The sequence below is a fragment of the Rhinoderma darwinii genome, chromosome 12 (assembly GCF_050947455.1).
Source record: "Rhinoderma darwinii isolate aRhiDar2 chromosome 12, aRhiDar2.hap1, whole genome shotgun sequence".
NCBI classification, from domain to species: domain Eukaryota; kingdom Metazoa; phylum Chordata; class Amphibia; order Anura; family Rhinodermatidae; genus Rhinoderma; species Rhinoderma darwinii.
The window spans coordinates 68,767,015-68,784,778 of NC_134698.1; the positions used below are offsets into that span (position 1 = coordinate 68,767,015).

Below are 17,764 nucleotides of genomic sequence, written 5' to 3' on the forward strand. Positions count from 1 at the left end.
CAGAGCCTTTCTGCAACAACGATCCTATAACAGAGCCATCCTGCAACAACGATCCTATAACAGAGCCATCCTGCAACAACGATCCTATAACAGAGCCTTTCTGCAACAACGATCCTATAACACAGCCACCCTGCAACAACTATCCTATAACAGAGCCATCCTGCAACAACGACCCTCTAACAGAACTATCCTGCAACAACGATCCTATAACAGAGCTATCCTGCAACAACGATCCTATAACAGAGCTATCCTGCAACAACGATCCTATAACAGAGCCTTTCTGCAACAACGCCCCTATTACAGAGCTATCCTTCAACAACGCTCCTATAACAGAGCCTTTCTGCAACAACGCCCCTATTACAGAGCTATCCTGCAACAACGCTCCTATAACAGAGCCTTTCTGCAACAATGCTCCTATAACAGAATTATCCTGCAACAACGCTCCAATAAAAGAGCCATCCTACAACAACTCTCCTATAACAGAGCAATCCTGCAACAACGATCCTATAACAGAGCAATCCTACAACAACTCTCCTATAACAGAGCAAACCTGCAACAACGATCCTATAACATAGCGATCCTGCAACAATGCTCCTATAACAGAGCCATCCTGCAACAACGATCCTATAACATAGCGATCCTGCAACACAGATTTTATAATAGAGGCAACTTGTAACAGTGGAAAATGCATTATCAGGGGCACAACAAGTACCCACCCAGATCTCTGGCATGTCCACACGATGCAGACTTTCTTCATTGCGCATTTCAAAACAAATCTGCAACAAAATCCACAAAATCCAAGAAAGATTTAACAAGCTTTGGATATCCTCAATTCTGAACTGACTTTTCCCACTACATGTGGATGGGTTTTTCAAAACCCCATCCATATGTATGGTGCTGTAAATTGCCGCAGATTTCTAGTGCGGAATCCGAAGCAATAATGCTTCACGACTACTTTAATTTTGGAATTAGTGCTAGTGTCAAAGCCCACCAATGACATATTCTGACACCTTAGTGTGACATCAGTAAATAATTTTAAGATGAATTTCCCCTTAAAATTCCTAGAAAGTGCAATTGATCACAGCAGATTTCCTGTCTTATGATTGCGCTCCTAGGAATTGTTTGTATAGACCTAAATAATAAGATTTTTCAAACATAATATATATATTATTTACATTTATGATAATGTTACAGAAGTCTGTCATAAATATACTAAATAGAATATTAGTTCAGAAATCTCTAGTCAAGGACAGTCTACAAAACAGCCTACTTGTTAGATACATCTTCTCGGAGAATCTCCAAAGCCCACATGGAATGACAGCAGCTGGTTTTAATAGGATTTGGCTGCTACAACGTGCATTTAGGATATTTCTAACCTCTCAATATCAGAAGGGCACAATGTCTTTCTTTTTTACTGTCGGATAAATCTGCTTATGTGCTTGTAAATAGACATCTTGATCCTCGATTCCTCTTGTGCCATCTCAGAAGTGACAAAACAATAGGAAAAGAACAACAGTCGTCATGTTATGTTTAGGATTTCATTTCTCTGATCGCTGCCGGGCTGTCAAGTATCATCTTTACTGTACTGAGACAATTCGGAAATCTAGGGCAGGGAACGAGGCAGTTGCTTCACAGACAGACTTTCCCATAGGAAAGGAGCGCCTCGCAATGACCTTGTACTGATGATATTATAGTCTGACACTGCAAATTGGAACATAACCAGTTCAGCTAATGGATTAAAGCTTCTGCACTATACAGATACGGCTCTGTGCATCGACAAAAAAATCCTAACACTTGAAGCCATTCACAGTAAATGAGGTAAATAAAAACAGCTCCCTGATAACACGATGACAAATCGGTGATTATGTACTGGATGTATTAAGGCAGTAACATGAATTAAATCTAAAGAATAACTGGAGAAAGGCATTTCTAAGAAGGACTGAATACATAATACATAACTCTTTAAAGGATGAGAATCAATGTATTTCTAGGGAAGAAATTAATAACAAGACTTAAATATTTATTATTTGTACATAAATTTGGTTTTATGCCTCAGCCTTGGCCAAGTTTTTGATTGCCCTCAGTCATTACAGTTAAGTTACATAAAGTACATCTCGCTAGAATGCAAAGAGGAAAAAAAATAAAAAAAATAATTCTGTTCTTCTAATATATTAATAGAGGAAGGTTGCATTGATTTAAAAAAAAAAAAAAAGGATTGGAAAACCCCTTTAAAGGGGTTGTCCAGGCTGGGGGCTGTTTTTTACACTGATGACATATCCATATTATAGGTCATCAGTATATGATTGGTGGGGATCCAACACCTGAACCCTGCACCGATCAGCTGCTCCTGCTGCCAGAAGTTATGCAATGGTAAGTGCCGGAAGCAGATGGCTCCAGTCACAGCATAGTGGCCGTCCTCCAGTACTGCATCTCTGCTCCTATTCAAGCACTCACCCGGTCATTTAGTTTTAATGTATTCAACGTTCGGGTATAGCAATTCACCCAACAGCACAGAACTAATAAACAACCACCAACCTCCACATGTCACATTCATACGCTGTGTCTCTCCCAGCTTCTTTATACAGTGGGACCAGTTTACAGTCAGGAGAGCCGTAACAGCCGCTCTGACATACAACTTAGAGCGGCTCTCCAGGCAAACGCGCTCCCTCCTGCCACCCTCTGTGAACACTATGGAGAGTGTCTCTGTTAGGACACACAGTGCATAGGTTACCATCCTTTGCAGTTTGTGCAACACTTCTCCGCACAAGCTAGAATTAGTGGCAGTGACGATGTTCTTCTACCTCAGTGGGTATGCGCCGCTCACACTTAGCATACACAGGGGCAGCTTCATCACCCAGTCTAGAATATACTGTTCTATAACTTCGGAGCCACTGTTGTATTCTCAAGGGCACTGTGTATGCACAACACATCGCCACAATACGGTGTGCCCAGTTCAATAGGTAGACTGGGTCTACTAGACACATGTGGCAGGTGGGCTAATTTGTTTCAATTTCCCAACTTATTCAACATAGCCCTCCGGGTCATATGTGTTTCATATTGGGTCAATATACAATAACTTGACTTCGGGACCACGTGTATATGAATACTAATAGAAATTCTTTACCATAGTGTGTTGGCTGTATTCTTGAACTGTTGAGTGACAATATTTCATATGGGCCGATTCTTGTCCCACCATGTAGTGCAGAATTAGGGGTCATCTTCACTCTTTATATTACACCTTCAATGGATTTTAACCATTTATAATTTTATTTAATAAAAGGTTATTTAAAAAAAAAAATTCAATAGAATCAAACACCTATTCCCCTCTTCCCTTCCCTATTATCATTTGCTATACTAATGACCTATCCTGAGGATTGGTCATCAGTATGAAAAACACCCCCCTGAACCTGGGCAACCCATTTAAAGCAGACCTGTCAGGTGATTTATGTTGAAAATATTTAAAGAGAACCTTTCACCTGCCCATACATGTGCAGCTGAGCGCAGCATGTAATGCGCAGGTGTAATGGCAGGAAGGAGGAGAAGGGAAAGTGAGCCCTAATCTACCCACCGCCCTGTCCCTGACTACTTGCAACGACCCGCCCTAGGCGACGGGGTACAACTGGGCGGCGGTCCCTACGCTGTCTAAGTGCACGGGAGAACAAACAGGGAACACGCAAGGGAAGGGACAGTAGCCCACGGAACGCCGCGAGGAAACGGAGCGGTGAATGAATAGTCAGGACCAGGATGAAGTGGAGTATACCAACGTGAGCACGGAGAAGGAAGCAAGCCAGGGGCAAAGCGAAGCAGGTTAAGCGGAACTGCAGCAAGGCAGAAGCACGGCAGAAGCAGGCTGGAGCACGCAGCAGTGGGGCCAGGAATCCAGAAGAATTACAAGCACTGAGGAAGAGAACACGGCAGGTAATAAAGGACAGGGGGCGGAGCCAACTCCGACTGACCAGGCCGCGATAGGCTCTCCCACTCCTGAGCCTGCCACCCTGGTTGGTGGGAGACGGTGTCAGTCTAACAGGTCTGGCCTCAGGTGTGGATTGATTAATCCCAGGAGTATACCTAGACGTAGTACCTGGCAGATCCCTAACAGCAGGGCTGCACAAACCCTGTGGCACTATAACATTTTTTCCTATCCTCCTCCCTTATTCAGATATCGGTGTCGTTATATTTGGCGCCTGATATTTAAATAACCCCCTGAACTATCAATGGGGCGTGTAATTGGCAAGGGGGCGTGTAACATCGCTGTGACACTGTCTAATCAGTTACGGACTGTGTCACAGCAGAGCCTTGAGAGAGAAGAGTGTGCGCGCGCGCACGCACGCACGCTCTAGCTCTTCAGCTCTCAGCAGACAAGAACAAGACTGTGTGATCTATCGCGAGAGATTGGCCTGATGAAGACACCAGTCCGGTGTTGAAACGCGTAGCCTTGTCATTAAATATTTGCCGTGATGTTCGTCTAAAGGTCTTTATTTCCTGACTTCAATTGCAGCGCCGGAGGTCCGTTTTTCTATTTTCGACTTCCTATTTGAACAACAAACTCTGTTTTGTTTGTGCTTTTGGATCTGGCAGCAGCTCTTATGCCTGTGTGACACCTCATCAGTGTCCACTCTCTAAGGTGAGCTTATATCAAACCAGTTTTGCTCCTTCACCCAATCCAACTTTTACTTTGCACGATTTGGCGCCGTGTTTCTTTTTCTTCTCCGTTTTAATCATACAGTCTTGTCAACCTTGTCTGCCGAGAGCTGAAGAGTGAGAGCGCACACGCGCCCGAACGCATAGCTCCGAGGCTGCTGCTGAAGATACTCCCGCCGCCATGGAACAGAAGAACAATTCACATTAATTTTCTCCTCTTCTGTTCCATGGTGGTGGCGGCAGAGCTGCGTGTGGGCGCGACAGAGCTGCACGAGCACACGTTCTCGCTCTCCTCGCTCTTGCTGTGACACTGTCCTTAGCTAATTGGACAGTATCACAGCGATTAAATTCCAATATTCAGTGTAAATAGTGTACGTTTATTGTTAATAATACGGTCCTGCCTAGATAAACGTTTAAAATAATTTTATTAATATGATATAAAAAATAGGGCACTAATGCCAAAAATACTGAGTATAGGCGTTGGCAAACAGATTCCACGGTCCCTGATAAAGTGTCAGGCAAAAGGTAATGTTAGGTAGACCTTTAATCAATATGACACTAGACAGGGGAAGTGAATCGTACTCCTCGTCCATTTGCCATAGCAATGCAAAATCACCAAGCCTCCTTAGAATGTCCTGTATGCACAGATGATTAGCGTGCACCACTTAGAACATAAACAGAGGACCCTAGCAATTATAAATGTGGTTTGTGTGCCACAAGTAAGCAAAGTCCCAACGCGTTTCTGCAACCCTGTGAGTACAGGGGAGAGTCCTCAGGGGTTTTGGTTTGCTTAAAATTATTAAAGAACTGCCAAACAGCACATATTATGCTGTTAGTTTTTCATTCTCCGGCGTGCACTGAGACACTGGTAACTGGTCCAGCGCGCGCCGGAGACACTCAAGTGCCTTATACGGCTAGCCCCACCTACATTGGAGGCGTGATGTGAGGCCGGAGCCAATTGGTGTGTCACAACGCCGAGATGACGCCCACCAACATGGAACGGCATCCTGGTAACAGCACAGCCAATCAGGGAGATGCAACATGCATCACACGTCGCTAGGGGAATTTCAGGCGGTCTGGAAAGTACATCGCTACAACAACATGGTAAGTGTCAGAGTGTGCTATAGGAGAGCTCATGGTAAAATGTATATATATATATGCATAAAGCGGTACTCAAAGGGAATAGATTTAAACTTGTAGGAGATATCGCTACCAAGGTTCCCATATTGTGATACAGACAGACTGCCAATCATGAAGACGGCTAGTTATTGGATAGATAGTAGTGGAAATACGCTCATAGAAATGGACTGCAATAAGTGTTGTCATATAGGAGGCCTATTATTAATATTAGTGCAGAATGAAAAAACACCAAAGGAACAAAGATGGACGACGTACGCCCAGGCAAATATGGATAAACATCAGGGGTAAAATAGGACTACAGGAAGGGGAGAAAGGATAGATGCTCATTAAGTCCCAGTGGACTAACCGTTTTCATCCTAAAGATCCACTGTGCCTCCTTCTGTAAAATTCTCTTGTCCCAATCATCCCCTCTCACCGGTGGCTCGATGTGTTCCATCCCCTGAAACTTGAGGACCATGGAGTCACCTGAATGACACTCCCATACATGTCTGGAGACTGAAGTATCCTCTTTCCTGTGAATATCACAGATGTGATCTCGGACCCTACATCTGAACTCTCTCCTGGTCTGATAACACCTATGATGATTATCTTTGTACAATGCGGCAGTATATGTTGGCGCTACACAAATATACCCCACCCTGCACATCTGTCTCATGACATGTTATATTGAAAATAAAGGTGTTAAGAAGTCAAAAGTCATTTCGGCTTGGCGACCCCACTTCCACCTTATAGGCTGGATTTCCAATCTCTGGTACACAGATGATGTAGAACGACATTTTATAGTCATTTTAAATACCCACATCCCTACTTTATAGTTTTCTTACAATATTACCTTTCCGTGTATTTGTAAAACTTGCATTTTGCCAGGTAAGTGTAGGACAGGAGAACTCATTGTGGAGGCAGCTGTCAGCCAGTGCTGTTCCTTATAATGTGCTATTGTGCCCTTCGAGCTATGTCATATTGGGTCTATGTGAATGACAGAATGCCACGGTGCCAATTAGCTCTCAGCATGGGACAACTGCCCCTTTCAGCAGATGCCTTCTCTACTGACCACTGTACTCCTTTTGTTACGACAGTTCCCAATTTTTTTTTTTATTAAATATTTTTAATTTTTTAATATACATACTTAGTATCATGCAAAACAATTATTTTCAATCTGAAAGTCTTTGTCTATTAATAAATACACTGCGTAAGCTTTCTCTACGGTTCCCCATGATCTATGTACGGATGTTCTTTTGTTGTATATCTTGTTATATATCTTCAATAAAATAAAGATTTGATTAAAAAAAAAAAAAAATACACTGAATGCAATATTTATTTTAAGGAATTATTTTATATAATAGAAGACACAGAAAACATGTATTTTAAATATTACATTAATAATATATAACGCCATGGGGGAAAAAAATGAATGCAAAAATAGGAGTAAATATGTTTTTTACCTCTTGAGTTCAATGGGGAGGTAAAAGCCGTAAGTATTAGAAAACGTAGTATATTGGAGAAAAATATATAAGGCTACTGGCTACTCAGAATAGGTTAGGGATTGTAGCCTCTTTCGACATAGTCTATGAAATATTGGGATGCACAGAAAATCTGGTTGCACCAACCAATCTTAAGATCATGATCGCAAGACTGCTTTTTTTTGCTAGACTAATTACAGTAAGAAAGTGGATGTCCACAGATCCCCAAGATATTAATGATTGATTTAACATAACTAAAAAATGTAAAGAGTATGAATTTATACGGCATAGGGGTAATATGTACATATGGAACAATACATGGAGTCGCTGGTAATACTTCTATATTCGATCTACCATGAAAATAAAACCTTTGGTTGAATTGGCTGTTGTTGTTGGGGATCTTTTTTGGCCGAAGGGGGGGGGGGGGGGGTTTTGGGATAAGGGGATTGAGTAAGGTTTGCGGTTTCATTAATCGGTTTCATAGTATATCTTTCTGTATGTAATAGAGAAGGATGTTATCTACTCTGGATGTTAAATATTTGTTATATCGTACGTAAAAAAAAAAAGATTATTATAAAAAATAAATAAAGTAAATACACTGTATGCAATTAATATTTATTTTAAGGGATTATTTTATATATTAGGACACACAGAAAACATGTATTTAAAATATTAAACTAATATATAACACTATGGGCAAAAAAAATAAGGCAAATAGGAGTAAATATGTTTTTTACCTCGAGTTCAATGGGGAGGTAAAAGCCGTAAGAATTAGCAAACGTTGAGATTTTTACGTTGGAAAAGCTGTGATTCCACCGCAAAAATCGTAAATCTAAACTTTATGATCCATTCTTTCAACCGGAATTCCTTGCGGGTTCAAGGTTGGATAAGGCGTTTATTTTTATGCAGCGTATCCGACCTGTGTGAACATTACCTAAGCCGTTGTTCACACTGTAGATTTGCTTCAGAGTTTACATGTATTTTTTAAGCCAAAACCAGGAACGGAACCTAAAGAAGAAATATCTAGAAGGAAGGCCTTAAAGTGTGTCCTCTCCTGGATCCAATTCTAGTTTTGCAAAATCTGCCTGCAAGTCTGCACTGTGTGAACAAGGCCTTAGAGAAATCTGCACTTATGTCTTTCTCAGAAGCAGTGCGAAATAAAAAAGCATTTTTGGATTGATTACCAGAGCAATCATCAGAACAATATAACAAGCGCATTACGTTTTGCATGCTTCAACAATTTAGTCACTAAATAATTTATGGAATTATTACACTGATAAAAATTTGATTTTGCTTTGTTTATTAATGTATCATAGATCTTAATTATTAAGAACTCATATTAGGGAAGTCAAATCAGGTAAGGACAATTTTATAAAATTAGGAATTTATCTATAGGCCATTGCTCAAAGTCTTCTCTTGGGGGCCCCAATAAGTGGCTTATTTGTGAAAGCAATAAAAACATCTCTTGCCTCAATACACCAACAAGCAATAGCAGGGTCCAATGCGCAATAATCACCTAGCAGGAGCCTTAATGAACTATTAGGCCTCATAGCACTGTGACATAATTGTGGCATGGGATTCTGTGCCCCCTCCCTTCCTCAAGACATGGGGGTTTGCACACAATTGCAAACCCTGTCATCTTTAATGCTATGCAATTGACTTTGATACTGCATCATTTGCAGGTATTGCACAGTAGCTGGCAGGCACAGAGAATAACCCTGTAACACGGTGACAAACAGAGTGCCCATGGCTCTGTAGTAAGGAGCCGCAGGGGATCCGAGTTCCGTCGTACAGCCTCCTGCACATGGCTATGCCGTGTGCCTGAGGCCTAAACCAACTTCAAAAGATATATTATCCTTCTGCACAATACTTTTTGCATTAAACTAAATCAAGCAGAAAATATACACTGCTACTATGTTGCTTCAATGCACTGCAGTGACCGAGCAGCTCTGCAGCTGTGGAATTAATCTGAAATGTATCTGTAGTTCATCTAGAAGAGATAAAATATTCATGATTGCTTTATAGAATATACGATAGGAGATTGACTAGGATAGTACAGCTCCATCAGTAAAGTACAAGCATTTTGTTTTAAATCAGTGAGAAAGTGCCAGCGCTGCTCTACTCAGCAAATCCGCAGACAGTCCATGAGAAAACATAAAGGGAGTTATTTAAGGGCATCATCTGAAACATATTGGGACAATGTCTGTGTGGTTTGAACTAAATTACAGCGGTCTTACATACAATATTGCCTTCATTTGTGTAGAATGTTTTGGTTTTTTTTATGTCGAAAAATCTATATAGATAAAATGTGGATAAGACGTGCTGCTATGCCATGCAAAGTTGGAAAAATATAGCACCAGATGTTGTTACTAGTGCGTTAATCTCTCACATCCAGTTGTTTAACATCCATGCCTACTAGCTTGCTGGTTTAGTGCCCTAATTGAGATGCTAAATTGTTTGGTAGACCAGTCCGTGGTATCCACTAGTTTAGTGTCTCAGTCCTATGTATCCACTGGTTAAAGGGGTTTCCGGGAAGTAAATTTTTTTTCATAGGGGCTGCGAATGAAATAAAACAAAAAAAAAAGCAATACGTTACTTATCCTTGTCCCCGGCGATTCAGTGCTGTCGCTCCGGTGGCAGTCCCGGTGATTGTTTACTAGCATGTAACCGCTACAGCCAATCAGAGGGCTTAGCAGGGCTTTCTGGTGATGAATTGTATTTCTGGCATAATGCCAGAAATACAACATATGGCCACTGAGCCCTCTGATTGGCTGCAGCGGGGTCAAATGCTACGTGCATGTAAACAAGCACCGGGAATGCCGCCGTAGTGACAGCGCTGGATGGCCGGGTGCTAGAATAGGTAAGTATTGCTTTTTTATTTTATTTCATTTGCAGCCCCTAAGAAAAGAGCTTTACTCCCTGGATAACCCATTTAACTGCCCAAGTCCATAGTGGCGTAGATAAAGGCGAGGGGACCGCAAAAATAAAAATTAGGCCAAACTTTTAGATGCTGCTTGAAACCACCATTCTCCTAACCACCCATGACAAGAGGTCCTGGTGCCACCAATCCTTTTTCATCACTAACATTGCGGCACCGATAAAGACCTTATACCTGTGCAGGTTCTCATTAAAACGGGGATAAGGCCAACCTAGAATGTGACCTCACAGCAGTCGCATGTGCTGCCTGTACGGTCCGTACAACCTTGTGTTTAGTGTTATTTTACCTCAGTACATCAGTGCAGGAAGGATATATTAGAGCAGATGTCACCCCACATGATACTCCTGTGATTCATTGAAAGAAGGGGCAGCGGTCATGTGGATCAACAGGAGTGCAGAGTGAGTGCTCCTGACCATCCTATTAGAGCGGCATTACGATGTGTTACCCTTAGGTAGAAGATATAGAATATTTTTGTGTTTGAGCAGAACGATCAACTAACTATGGAAACTTTGATCTTCCAGTTACATCACTTTAACACCTGCTTTTTTAATCTCTTTGTCTTGATTACTTACCTTATGCCTCATAACTGGTTGAGATCCCGGAAAATTTTCCTTCACTTTTCTTGGCTAAATCTCTGCAAAGACAAATAAGGCTGGGTTCACAGTCTTTTCGCAGTTAAATCCTTTAAAAATCTGTAGTACATCTGCAAGAAATCCAGATGTATTAATAACACTAAAAACATGGGGACCATTTCTAACATGTAAATAAAACTGCACAAGCCCCAATTAGTGTTAAGGATCCACCAAAAGATGTGGTATGGGACCCACAGATTTGTGTGGACATGGATGTGTGTGCGTGCGTGCGTGTGTGTGTGTGTGTGTGTGTGTGTGTGTGTGTGTGTATGTATGTATGTATATATATATATATATATGTATATATATATATATATATATATATATATGTGTGTGTTTTTGTGTGTAGGGAGCACATGTCGTCCTGATCATTTCTCTGTATCAGGTATTACGGCAGCCCTGGCTATCAGGCACAGCAAACTATATCCTGCTAACGGACTTATAAGGCTACGGGGAAATGTGATTACATTTAGTGCAATTATAATTATAAAAGTATATTAGGGAATTGCTGTATATTAAACATTCACCAGAGAAGAACTTTCCCTTTGTTGCAAGTTTTGAAACAAAGGCCCCATGCACACGACCGAAGGTTTCATGCAACGGTAAATACTGTCCGTAAATACAGATTCATAGTCATTTATAGTCATCTGTAAATTATCCGTATATACGGAACTGTGTCCGTAAACACATCCGTATTTGAATCCGCATTTACGGATCCACAAAAAGAAGAAAGCCACAAATTATATGCAACATCTGAAAACCTGGCGCCGCATAGCAACGCTTCCATAATTATGGACGGCTACGGGTGCACATCAGTAGCCGTCCGTAATTCCGGAAGCGCCCATAGACTTATATGGGGAGTCTGTGCCGTAATTACGGACAAGAATAGGACATGTTGTATATTTTACAGATCATTTTTACAGAACGGACATCCATCCATAAAAATACGGAAAGGTGTTAGTAGCCCATAGAAATGAATGGGTCCGTAATTACGGACAAAAAATACGACCGTGTGCATGGGGTCGAACATGGTTTTGCGTCCGCAATTCATCCGCAAAAACATGATGAAACGCGGACCTATTAATTTCTATGGGCCCATGCACACGACCGTGGTTTCCTTAATGTGTGCACGGTCCATGAATTGCGGTCAGCCCGCGGATGACACTCCACGGCCGCCCGTGCCTTAATTACGGGCCGTGCACATGGCTACGTCCATGTGCATGAGGCCTTATCAAAAAAGATTATGCACGGACTCCAATCTGTTTAAACCAGCCTTTGTACCCAATAAATAATATTAATCAAAGTGCAAAATTTAATTCTAATCTAACCACAGCTCAAATGAAAACAAGCTGCAGTGAAGTGGTTTATATTACATGCATCCCTGACATAACAAAATACAGTAACAGAGCAATGCTTTTCCAGACTGGTCTGGTGCGGGTCAGCAATTTTAATAAGTGCTTATGTTATCGCAGAAAGCCATCACACCCGTGTCCTTTTCCAGAAGACCAATTGCTGAGGCTTTTCACACATTACATGCGCTTCAGTTCAGGAAAGTGCAAATGGGAAGACTTTGATTACTACAGACTTTTTAGAGGTCAGACAATTTTTTTCAATTCACGGCTAAATTACCTGGTATTATAAAGAACACAAATACTCCGTCTACCTCAACATATTCTATGGGACGAGCAATGTAATTATCTGTGGAGACTCTTTGCTTTGTGTCTTCGACTGACACGGACTAGCAGAAAAGGGCAGTTAATATCGATTATAATAAATCCTATGGGGGGGATTTATTAAGACTAGCGTTTTATACCTCAGTCGTAATATAAAGAGCGCTGGAGTAAAATGCGACTAATTTATTAAAAAGCCCATGCCACTTAATAAATTCGGCGCATCTCTGGCTGTCTGTGCGCCGGAAAAAGAAATCTACACCAGCTATGAGCTTTCTGGCGTAAATTAAAGTGAACTTGTCTGCCAGCAAATAGCTCTGCCCCCTCCTGGTAAACCCCACCCGCTTTTTTTTAAAAGCGCCAGAGGCACCGTAAAAATGCAAAAGTTGCTCATTTTTTTTACGCAAATTGCAGCTTTTTTACACCAGAAAACTGGAGTGCTTAATAAATTCCCCCCTTTGTCTTTTTTCATTCACTTTACAGGTATATTTATACACACACTATGTATACAAATGTGCACATATTTAACATTTTTCTTTATGCCCAAAAATGTAATTGTACTTCTTTATGACCCATGATATTTAATAATCCAGCACAAATAACGCTATATATATATATATTTATTTACATACACCTAAATATACACATAGTATATGATTTAATTTATCTTTCTACTGATAAAGTAAATGATAATCAAATTAAAGGAATGCTCATCCATAGAAATTATTCTAATATTATGGAGACCATACTTCATTGTAGGAGAAATTTTTTTAAATAAAAAATACACATTTATATGAACAAAGCGCATCAGACTGTAATTACTCTGCATTGTGTCCTTTGGAAGATCTTTTTTGTCCCCACGGTCTGTTTCCATATGTCCCAGAATCTCCCACAGTCTCTGCACTTACAAAGCTTTGCTGTCATTACAAAGTGACTGTCTTTTGTCTTAGTTCAAACGACTAAACACTGACCTTCTGTTTGTCTGGAGACAAAAATGTCTTTCCACTATAAAAATAGGGCATCTTGTGCATAAAACATGAGCACTGAAGTTGTTCACTTAAATGTCCGCGTAAAGTAGAGACATAATGATTTTAATAGTCTGTTATTACTTGCTCCTTCTTAAATTGATTGGAATTCGTAACATACATGGCCTTTGATAAAAACTAAGCTCCAATCAAACTGGCTGGAGCATTATACACGGTTGTACAGTACGGACCAGTGGCATAAATGGAGACCCTCGAAAAATGTTTGTATGGGCCTCCCATATGCACACTTCAACATACATGAACACACATGCATGAGCTTAGAGTATGTGCAAAAATACACATGAAAAATGCTACACACACCTAATATTAGTATTCACTATTGGGCTGAGAGCAACCAACAAAAGGGCTGTGTGAAACTTGAACTAATATGGTAATTACATGTCAAAAATAAATTCTGTTAGGGAACACACAGAGGCAAGCATATAAAATCATATTATAAACAATAAAAAAAACCAGTACAAAACAGGTAGCAAAAAGTTAAAGAGGATGAGACCATGATAATCGGATCCCTCCTTACCATCCCCCAAGCTGTCTATAGCTACTCTCTATAAATGCCATAAAGCGCTGTGTATATACCACTAATAGGGTGACAGTATGATAATAAATAAGCAGTAAAGTGCTGTGCATGTATCAACAATAGAATAACATTATCAAAATAAATAAATTATATATTGTCACAATGTGTAAATTCTAGTTAGCCAATGCATGACTCCTCAATAGGAATACCCAATAGTTTACATATCATAGCTACTTAATTGTTGCATGGTTAATGTACAACATCAGAAAAGTCCACAATAAAAATGAAGGAAAAACATACTGAAAAATATATAGCAAAATGATGGAGTAGCAAAGGTGCTGGGACCTGCAAGATTTCCGTATTATTTGGGTCCCCTCCAGTGGCTTACCCTTTAGCATTTGGCTATGGATACTTTTCTGGTATGTACCTCTATGCCATCCATTAAGAGTGAATAGTGCCCCCCCCCCCATTTACTACATATCCCTGATTTCCAGCGACAGTGTGTTATGACTTAAGAAAATTTTAGATTCTGATGCTTCATCAATAGGATATACCCTTAATTTCTGATTATGGGTGTTTAACCACTGGGATCCCCACAAATGCCTTAGAACAAAGGAACCATGGTGGCTTTTTTTACTTTTGGTACCGTGCCAGTACTTGTTTTGGGTGTGCCATTGTTTCAGGGAGCAATCTAAAAGGTGCTGCTGTGCTCTACCTAGCATTGTGGGCTCTTCCTTCTAGGAATAAGTGGAGATCACGGCAGTTGAATCTCTCCTGAACAGACATTGAACAGGGCTTTAATGGTATATTAATATGATGTGCATCAAACACGCGTTCAAATAAGACCTGTCACTTTAAAGTAATGGTAGGGAATATATTAAGTACTTTAATGGTGTCAGGGTGCTTTTTTATTTTTGCAAGTTTCTTCTTATACAACTGTAGAAACAGCGATTACAGTTTTTCCAAAGGCCAATGTCTTAATGGTCCTAAAAAGTGACAACCAATTATCAGAAATATGCTCCAAGCAGTTATCACTTTCCTACCCTAATTCATTTTGGAAGGTCATACAAAAATGCATTATTCAGCATGGGGATGATAGCAGGCCTGTGAGAAATCAACTCCGAGTACAGACAACTTTATCTCTACATCATCATTCTAGAATAATGATAAGAGTTAAAATCAGAATTAAAAAAAACACAAGAAAAGCAAAACCTATTTTGTTACGTCTTTACTGGTTGCTGTATCATTAAAGGGGTTGTCTGATAGAGACAATCCCTTATTAACTGGAAGGTCACTAACCCTTGACAATCATCTGTCATTGCTGGGATAAGACGTCTGCCGAGACATCTGTAGTGGCCAGTGAAAACGTAGCTTTATATGCGGGCTATTCAAATGAATGGCCGTCCATGTCATACTATTCTGGCTCATAGATGGGGGTCCCGAATGAGTGGCCCCCCTCTATGACATCCATATGCTCTAGTAGGACATATGGACAGGGTTGTTTACTTGAGACACCCTCTTTAATGTTAATGTCAATATTAGCGGAGACATCACTTTAAAAGTTCAACAAATTAGACCTGTGGTTTATCTAGGGATATTTGTCTATGGAGATTACGTGGTTGTGTACTATATTTGATGCACGTTGTAGCTACGTTTTCTGAAATGGACACACCTCTAATAAGAAGGGATGTCCAAATACTTCTGGTCACATATTCTCACGTATTAAGACTATTTCTATTTTAAAAGTCCCCAATAATAAGATGATTTGTCGAGTATATTACAGGTCCATTATAGCATTTACAGAATCACCAGATCCTGTATAAAATATTTAGGAAGTATTAATGGAGCCAAGTAATGTTTCAAAGCAGTGGTTAATACCAGTACGATGTACAAGAAGAGCTGTACATAAGATATTTTGTAAAGTACTAATAAAATTGAGGATTAAACCTTAATAAAAACGCCATAAATTAGTTCAAGCTAGAAAGTTCATGTCATTAGGATTAGGCAATGACCACAGGTTACCTGCCCCCTGATGGTAGATCAAGCTGGCCATAAATATTCTATTCTATTATATAATATAAATAAATATTCTACAACTGATGAATGTTAAAGGGGTTGGGCAGGCACGGTGCAGTTTTTCGTACTGATGACCTATCCACAAAATAGGTCATCAGTATGTGATGGGGGGGGGGTCCGAAACCCAGACCCCGCACCGATAAGCTGTTCCGGCTGCCTCTGGGTCCCGGAGATTTTGCAGTGGTCAGTTGGAGCACTTCAATCGGGGGATTACTGCAGTACTGCAGAATGGCCGCTATACAGTGGTCGGAGTCATATGATTCAGACACCGAGCACTGCAAAACTTCCGTTGCCAGAACAACTGATCAGTGTGGGATTCGGGAGTCGTACCCCCACCAATCACATACTGATGACCTATCCTGCGGATAGGTCATCAGTATGAAAAACCCTGCCGTGCCCAGACAACCCCCTTAAGATGATGGATTTAACGATTACCATGTTAATTTTATAGTATTTAGGCCTCATTCAGATGGCCGTTTTGTACCCATATTTAATGATCTGTTGTAAGATGTAGCACCTGTAATTTTACTATACCAAACCTACAGCACCATAGACTTCTACAAAGCTGTAAATTTGGTTCAGTAGAACCACGGGGGAACTGGGTGTTACATTTGGAAAATGGATAGTTGAATACGGATACAATTTGCCAGTCTGAATGAGGCCTAAAGCTATAAAGTGGCCATACAGAGTGTAATAATTCAGTCTAATGGGACAATTGGCCCTATGATTGGACTGTATATGTTTAGAGCCATTACACATTGCTCATGATTTGAAACACTCAATATTACCCATATGTTGGATAAAATCCTAGTTATTATTTAATCCTTCTATTTCTCAAATTAAATGGAACTATTCCACCCCTGGTAATGCACCTGGCACAGTGTGGGTCTGCACAAAGGGGCGGTCTCTTACCTTAGGTGTTGGTGAGACATCTCACTGTGTAAACTGCCTAACTGAATTAACCTTCAGCTTTTTAAGAAATTTATAAAGAATATGAGGATGTTATGTATAAAAAATAATTTAATTGGTCCCATAAAGCCTAATTTTCTGGAATTATGGCATTAGAATAGTGTAGGAAAATCCTTTCATCTTGAAAGGGAATGTTGAGAATTCCAGCTGATCTAGTATTCATCAAATTATCCAAAAACATCATTAGCTGGAAATTTTCTGTTTCCAAATCTGGTAGTATGATGACGGAGAGTAGAGTACCAGAACTAAGTTTAATATTCAATCAGCATTAGGAAGCATCACCAATGGCTGTAGGCTCACCGTGCTTATGATGGCTTTGGTAAGTATTAAAATAAATTATAAATAAACTTCCAATTGCTCAAAAAAATTAATTCGACACCTCATTCACATCAAGTGCTGGATTAGACCCCATTTACATCAAGTTTTGCCCTTCGCGAGACGTGTACATAGGGTTCCAATTAGACCCGACGGAGGCCAAAAGACTGTCCTTTGGCCTTTTTTAGGTTTGTTTTTTTTAAGTATGGAAGAGCGTATTAGACTATGCTATTTTATACAACGAGATCCCACAAAAAAAACTATACCGCCTGGTATACTTTCTTTTTAACATGTGAGCCTATGAGAGACATGAGCCACTGTATGGCCTACATCACAGGCATCTGTTTAATGTATATGCGA

At 40.3% G+C, this 17,764-nt stretch overlaps 1 protein-coding gene across 1 annotated transcript in view; it reads right to left on the reverse strand.

The window, feature by feature from the left end:
• The window catches only part of BTBD6 (BTB domain containing 6), a 552,040-nt gene that overhangs the window by 336,279 nt on the left and 197,997 nt on the right, over positions 1-17,764 (reverse strand). The window contains exon 3 of the mRNA XM_075843801.1: positions 10,752-10,813. The gene's annotated coding sequence lies outside the window, so the exon portion shown is untranslated. The remainder of the gene's footprint in view (positions 1-10,751; positions 10,814-17,764) is intronic.